The sequence below is a fragment of the Capsicum annuum genome, chromosome 10 (genome assembly GCF_002878395.1).
Source record: "Capsicum annuum cultivar UCD-10X-F1 chromosome 10, UCD10Xv1.1, whole genome shotgun sequence".
Classification (NCBI taxonomy): domain Eukaryota; kingdom Viridiplantae; phylum Streptophyta; class Magnoliopsida; order Solanales; family Solanaceae; genus Capsicum; species Capsicum annuum.
In genome coordinates this window covers 24,787,834-24,795,790 of record NC_061120.1, presented here as the reverse complement: position 1 = coordinate 24,795,790, position 7,957 = coordinate 24,787,834, and the positions used below count along the sequence as shown (strand labels likewise).

The following is a 7,957-nucleotide window of genomic DNA, read 5'->3' as shown; positions in this document are numbered from 1 at the left end:
ATATATATAACGTAATTTTTTTACCGAGGGGGTTCAGGTGAACCCCATGGCAACCACGTAGGTCCGTCCCTGCATTAATTTAATAATGTTTTAATAACGTTAATTTAATAACATTGTAATAACGTTAATTTAATATACTACTACTACTACTATCCTTAATAACGTTAATTTAATAACGTTTTATTAAAACTATAATTTTTTTATTATTAGTATAGTTTCATCTTTAATTTAATATTTAAATAAATTATATTTAGATATATTATATAACTTAAATTCGTCCTCTGCTTTATAATATATATACATACTCGTGCGATTTTTTCTTCTGAGGCTGACCCACCTAATTAATAAATCTTCAATATTGTTCTTTTTCCGTAATGACAAAAGAAATTAGATGCCATTGTCATCTTTGAGCCAAAAATAATTTAAAAAATAATAGTGAAAAGTCATTTAAAGGTCATATTTGTGTAGTTTTGAATAGTTAAAGTTCATATTTGTGCATTGTCAAAGTTGGTCATATTTATGTATTTCCTTTAGATTTTAAGCTAGACGCGTCCAGTTTTGCGTGTTGAACACGCGTTTTACCACGTAGGATTGAAGGTCATATTTGTGTAGTTTTGGATAGTTAAAGGTCATATTTGTGCACTGTCAAAGTTTAAGGTCAAAGTTATAATTTGGTGTCAAGTTTAGGATCATTTTTATATACTAACTCAAAATTAAAGGCTCACGTAATATTGGATATATCTATTGACAGCTTCTGTGAAAAGAGTTAACTCTTCAACAGTACCATAAACATCAAAGATGTCATCTATCACATAAATGAAAGTGATGCATTTTGCTAGCTCAATTCTTTGTTGTGACATTCTTGGATCTGTTAGCCTTGCCATTGGCCAAGTATACCATTTTAATGGTTGGTTTCTCAAATGCTTCAATTCTTGAGCTAAACCAAGACTTCTCCACCACCTATATCGTTAGAAATTGCAATTAATAGATTGAACTATTTTTGAAACTGCATCCACATATTACTAATTTACATATTAGATTATATATACAGACCATATAAAGAATTTCTATACCATCAACTGAAAAAGGAAGATTTGAATCGAGAACTCCAATGTTCTCAATAGTGAGAAAGACTTTTTGTTATTCGATCGAGACATTCCGGGGCCTTTTAAGGTGTGCTTCTAAGTTAATTCCTCGTATTATCATTGAACTATTGATAATATCTTACAAAATTTATTTTTGTACTTTTTATGATAAAAATGTCATTGAACTATTATTTTATCTCTCATCTTATCATTCTAACATATTAAGCTACTAAACTTACTTAATTTTCTTAAGTGACATTTTAAATTCAATTTTATTGACACTTTCATTGAAATATACAAGTCAATATATAACAAAATATCATTTTAGTATAAAGGCAATAAGCAAATTTTCTTATAAAAACAATAAAATTCACCAAAATAAAATAGATTTTAAATAAAGACAAATTACACACAGTGAAAATAATTTTAAAAATTTAAAAAAATATGAGATTTTATAGCACCCATTTTTTAAAATTTTTAAGGAGTCACTCTCTCCGTTTCATATTATTTATTCATCTTTCTCTACACGTCCCATAAAAAATTATAAATAAGAAAGATAATTTACTAATTTATCTTGTAATTTTTTAATACATTCTATTAGTGTCTTCATACATACCAAAATCAATAATATAAGAATTTTTTTGGGAACTTTATTATATTATACTTTCAAATGAATTAATATCACGATGAATAATAATTTAATTTTAGTCCTATAAATTCATAAGTAACTTAGAATATATGGGACAAAAAGATTAGTTAATACTCTCCTTGTTCTTAAATAAGTGAACGAAAGCAAAATGTAAATTAAGATAATTTAATGTATATGTTTTAAATTTTTTATATTTATTTTAAAAATTTATTGAATGCATACATATTAATAAAAAATTCAGAATTCATAAACTTTAAATTCTGATTCCATAAGTGAAATATGTAAAGAGAAAAGTCTATAAATAATATGAAATGGAGAGAGTATACTTTTCTTTTAAATGGTCCTATAAAATTTCAAGTATTTTTTTATTTTTTTTTAAAACATCTCAATATGTCTAATTTTTATTTATTTAAAAATGTATATTTCATTTTGGTAGATTTTATTGCTTTTTATATTAGATCCATTTTTTGTTATGTACTTGGGGTGGTATAATCTAATGAATTTTCATTAAATTTAAACTTAATTAAGTGAGTTTATTAGGTTAAAATGTTAGGATGACAATATGAGACATAAAGTAATAGTTCAGTGACATTTTTATCATAAAAAAAATAAAAGTAACTTTTATGGAATATTGTCAATAGTTCAATGAAAATATAAGGAATTAACTCTTGTAGCATGAAATTTGTCATATTTTTCACCTTACTAATTCGTTTTATAAATAACCTATAACTAGCCTTTGAGTTTGAATTTTATACATAGAGATGGTGCAAGAACTTTTACAACGTCAAGTACCCTGAAAGTGAGGTTATTAACCATAAGAGTCATTTGGTTTGAAAATAAGTTATATTGAGATTAGTTATGCTGGGATAAGTTATGCTGAGATTATTTTTTATTGAGTGTTTGGCTTGATGTATTCAAATTAATATGCAAGTATAATTTCTAGGAACAAATTGATTGATTATCAAAATACCCTCCATCTTATTTAACTTTATATATATATATATATATAAGTTAAATAAGCTTTAAATATTCATTCTTAAATTTTTTTATTATTTTTTAGAGAAATTAAAATATATAAATAAACATAATTTATATATTTTACAACCATTTTGAATGGTAAACTGTTCAAAATTTATTTATTTATGAATATATTATACGTTAATTAAACATAATTTATGTGTGTGTGAGAATATATTATGTTATATATAATTAAATTATATATAATTAAACATAATTAAATATAATTAACATAATTAAATATAATATATTATGATTAAATATATTAACATAATATATTAACATAATATATATATATATATATATATATATATATATAAAATTAAACATAATTAACGTATATATATTCATAATATATTCATAATAGTATACGTTATATATTACCTAATTACGTTATATATTACGTAATATATTATATTCATAATTAATGAATATGTTATACGTTCAAACATAATTATTATACAGTTTACCAATTTACGTTAATTATATATATATATATATATAATTTATGAATATATTATACGTTAATTAAAAATAATTTATTATTTATGAATATATATATATGTGTGTGTGAAATGAAAATAATACAGTTTGAGGGTATTTTTATCTTTTCATACATTTATCCCAGGATAAATTATGGTGGGACAATAGAGTGGATAACTTACCCCGGGATTATTTATTAATCCCGGGATAAGTTATCCCGAACCAAACATGCAATAGAAAATTTTATCTCAAGATTATTATTTTATCTCAGAATTATTTGCTTCAACACCTCAAAACCAAACGAACCCTAAAAAGTGAGACAAGTTACCTACTGCCAGAAGTAAAAGTATACTGATGTCTGATAGTATAAAACTTTTCTACTATCACTATAAATGAGTCAAATGCCTAAATTTAGGTAATCCGATGGTGTAAAACGTTTTTACATTGCTAGTTTATAGAAGTTGAATTCAACTAAATTACCTCGAAACTTGCTAGTTCATATTGATGTATCTCTGTAGTTATGGAGTAGTCAAGATTTGCCAATTCTTGTATGGTGCTTCTTCCCCATCCATTAATTCCTTTAAAGTTACTGATGAAGCTTTTGGCCTTGAAACTTGCTAAACTCGTGGTATGGATACTTCAATGTTTCTTTAATAAGTCTAGCTTGAACATATGAGTCGTTATTTGCAAGACATGCATTGAGGTGGTGCCCGTGAAATTTGCAACTTCATCAAGTATGTGTTCGCCTTCTACACCAAGTTGTGCTGCTTCATATAGACCAGTTAATCCACTTACATCTTGGCTAAGGTTTAATCCAAATGTCCCGTCATCATTGTTCTTGAATTTTTTAAATACATCTGCTCAAAACAATATAAGGTCATTAGATCGATATTTCAAATTGAGGATTAACTTCTATATACAATGACAATTTATACGATATTTTTATTATCGGACCACCTAAAGAGAAGACGGAAAGGGATCAAAACTATCCCTCAATTATTCAAAATGGAGAAAAAATACACCTCATTTATTTTTTGCTCAAAAATATCTATCCGTTTAATTTTTGGCTCACAAATACCCCTCACTTTAATAAAGTGCCACCAAGCACACCATGTGAAAACAAAAATCGCCACATGACCAGTTCACATGAGCATCCACCTTGATCGGGCATTTAAGTAAATTCTAAACTTTCCATCTTATTCTAACTTCTAACAAAATGATACAAATTGGGAGTTGTAAAATTAACTTCTTTTCAGAATGAGAGAGAAAGTATTCTTTCTTTGCACTCGAGTAAAAAGGCTAAAGGGAGAGGTTCAGAAAAGACGCTGAAATGGCACATGAAGAATTCTGAAATCTTGTGCCAACACAGAGAATTGTAGAGTAGGAATCATACAAAAAAGACACCCGACGGATGTGGGTTCAACAGGTAGATGAACTTCACAATTATCTTGCACGGAAAAAGCAGGAACCTGTCAACTTATACCAAATCTATAGAGCATTCACCTTTGACTTTCAGAGGAGGGAGGAGCGATCTGTTTTTCAGAAAACAAGAGGAAAGGTCCATTTGTTTTTGCTAAATTTATGGGGATGTTGTTCACCTAAACTTCACGTATAGAAACCTAAAAGAGATTATCATCCATTCCGTTAGGCATCAAGCTGATGATAAGAGAACTATAAAAGAAATATTTTTTGCTGCTGATGTGTACTGGCTCTGTAGCAATTTTTTTCCACCTCATATGCTTGGTGGCACTCAGTTAAAGTGAAGGATATTTCTGAAAGAAGAAAAACAAATGAAGAGATTTTTTTGAACTAAAAAACAAATAAGAGATATTTTTTTACTTTATTTTAGATAGTTTAGGGATAATTTTGGAGGGTAGTTTGTGATTGTCTTTGATAGGTGAAACTAATTAGTAGTCCGTTAAAATACAAGTTGTAATAGTAGAAATGTTAAAATTTGTGACCACTATCTCAAGTAAAAGATTATGTTGTTAGAGAACATAATTTTCTTAAGTATGTCTTTAACACACTTGCACGTGTGGAATTGATTTTTTTTCATGTGTCAAACACATGAATTTTTTTAAATTTTTTGCTAATAGGCGTAAGGCTCGAACTCTTGAACTTACGCTGAACTGTATAATAATGACATATGAAAATCTTTTAGGGAACGCACACTTTAAAAACTAAGAATTGTTGCACTTCACTAGAAACAACCAATTACCTGCTGACACATGGTAACCCTCTTGTCTCAAAAGTCTGAAACAAAGTGAAACATCACAAGGGGTTTGATACTTGAGAAAACAAGAACTTTCCACATACTCCTTTTGTAAAATTGATCAATCTCTTCTTGAAAGTGGTATTCAATTCCCATACGCTGAAGGGCACCGACAAAAGCAAGATTATCATTGCTTTCTGACCTCAATGCATACTTTACCTCCTTCACTAATCGTTCAAATTTGGTACTACTAAATCCATCCTGCATTAATAATCATTTTCGTAGTTTAAAAAAAAAAAACCAGGACGAAACATATTTTATGAATAATTACATATCTATACTTTTTTTTTCCTTTCTAAAAGTGATATAATAGTGCAAAATTGCTTTATATTGTCAGCGTATAGAATTAAACCTTACTTGATTGTAGCTCGAGGTTGATTTGAGATCTTCTTGAACAGCCCATTTGTTAGAGCTTCCGCATGAAACTTGAATATTTCTTCTTCCATTTTGGCCAGTGTTGTCTATGTGCATAGAGAGATACTGTAAAGGGGAGAGAGCTATTGTCATTGCCATGAAGACTGATAATTAATTTACTCTATGATATATATTCTGTGGTTTATATAGTTGACGGATATACCAATTCTACCATCTCTATTTATAATAGAAACTAGCTAGATATTGTTGAAGAGAGGAGGAAGGTGTCATATCTAGTGTAGGTAGAAAAAATAGTCAATGGCGTGCATTTATAATGCACAAATATTTTCCACTACATTAAAGTTAAACTCGAAGTGCCGGCTTGTGACATATGGGGCTTTCTTTTATGATTACTAAGATATCAAGGCGTTGTCAGTGAAAATAATTTTTTCCAGCTGGAAATTCGACTCTTTCTAAAAGTCTTTCACGTTCATAATAATATTGAATTCAATGACAATTAATTAATATCGATAAAAAAAAAAAAAAATTTATGCTTTCTATTAAAGTTTTATATTTATTACCCCTAAAAATCTTGATTGTTGTAGTAACGAAGTGACACATAAATTTTTGAGTTGCCTACATAATTACTTCCTCCGTCTTAAATTGTCAGTCTCAAATTGAGATGATGATTAAGAAAAATAATTAATAACATGTCTAATTTATCATAGTACCCCTATTAAACGATATTTATAATTTAATTTGAAGAAAAATTAATTAATGCAAAGGATAAAACATAATTTTTTTTTTTTGTTTCTTCTTGATTAATGTAAAATCAGCAAATTTGGGACAGAGGGAGTATTATGTACTCCCTCCGTCTCAAATTACCAGTCCCAAATTTTCTAATTTGATTTCTCATTTTACTTGTCCTTTTTCATTTATCAAGAGAGACAATTTTTTTTTTTTTTCATATTTTAACCTTTGTATTAATTATTTTTTCTTCAAGTTAAAATGTAAATATCATTTAATAAGGTTACTATGATAAATTAACCATGTTATTAATAATTTTTCTTAATCAATGTGTCATCTCAATTTGGAAAACGTAATTTGAGATGGAGAGAGTAAGTTGAAGTGTTCAACTGATACAATGAAGATAAGTTGTGGTGTCTATATGTACATACTCAAAGCTTAAGTATTTATTTTTTAGCTGACATCAAATTTGAGTGTCTATTTATGTATTATGTTATTTTACGCGTGTCGTACAAATAAAGATTAAAAAGCTAATAATTGATTATATCTTAATTTTTAAAAATAATAACTATTTTGGGCCAATTATTTTTTTAATAACACTATAAGTAAAATGGAAGAGTAATTTTTAGTGGACGAGAAGAGATAATTAATTTTAGCTAGCAGTCACTTGAGCTAGGCTGGAGGTTGTCAAATTTTGAGTTATGTACTTGGTCGGAAGTAAAATGAAAAAGGTTCTCAAATTTTATCATTGGGATACCTAGGTTGTCAAATGGACATTGTGGTACAAATATTGTTCCAGTCACGATTAATAAATAGTATCGAGCCATAATTTTTATTTAAAAAATTTAAACTTAAGAAAGATACGCATAAAAAGAAACTTTAAAATTTATCAGATATACATTTAAAATAATTTAATATTATTAATACAATGTTCTTTCAGGATAGTGGGTTTAAATATTTTTTAACTTTACTTTTCATTATTTTCATTGACGACATTCTAATATATTTCTGAAATAGCACCCCATGATTTTGCCCTTGTGGGCATGCCAATTTGATATAAGCAACTAGTTATCCAATACAATCCACCCATCTCAATATAATTTTCATTTGTCGATTCGTTCTTTTAAAACTTATTTATTAGGGAAAAGGGTCCAAATTATATTTAAATTTTGATGAAATTTATCGTAACACATCTGAATTTTACACGAGTCTTATGAAACCCCTGAACTATTAATTAAAATATATTAGTGACATTTATAAGCTAATAAATAGATAAAATGCTCTAATAAATAAATAAATAAATAAAAGAATTTAATGTAAATAAATATCAGTAAAATACGTTAATAAATA

The 7,957-nt window shown here is 27.3% G+C and overlaps 1 pseudogene; it reads right to left on the bottom strand.

The window, feature by feature from the left end:
• Positions 1 to 417: 417 nt before the first annotated feature.
• LOC107844202 lies at positions 418 to 6,175 on the bottom strand (annotated as a pseudogene).
• Between the last annotated feature and the right edge of the window lie 1,782 nt (positions 6,176 to 7,957).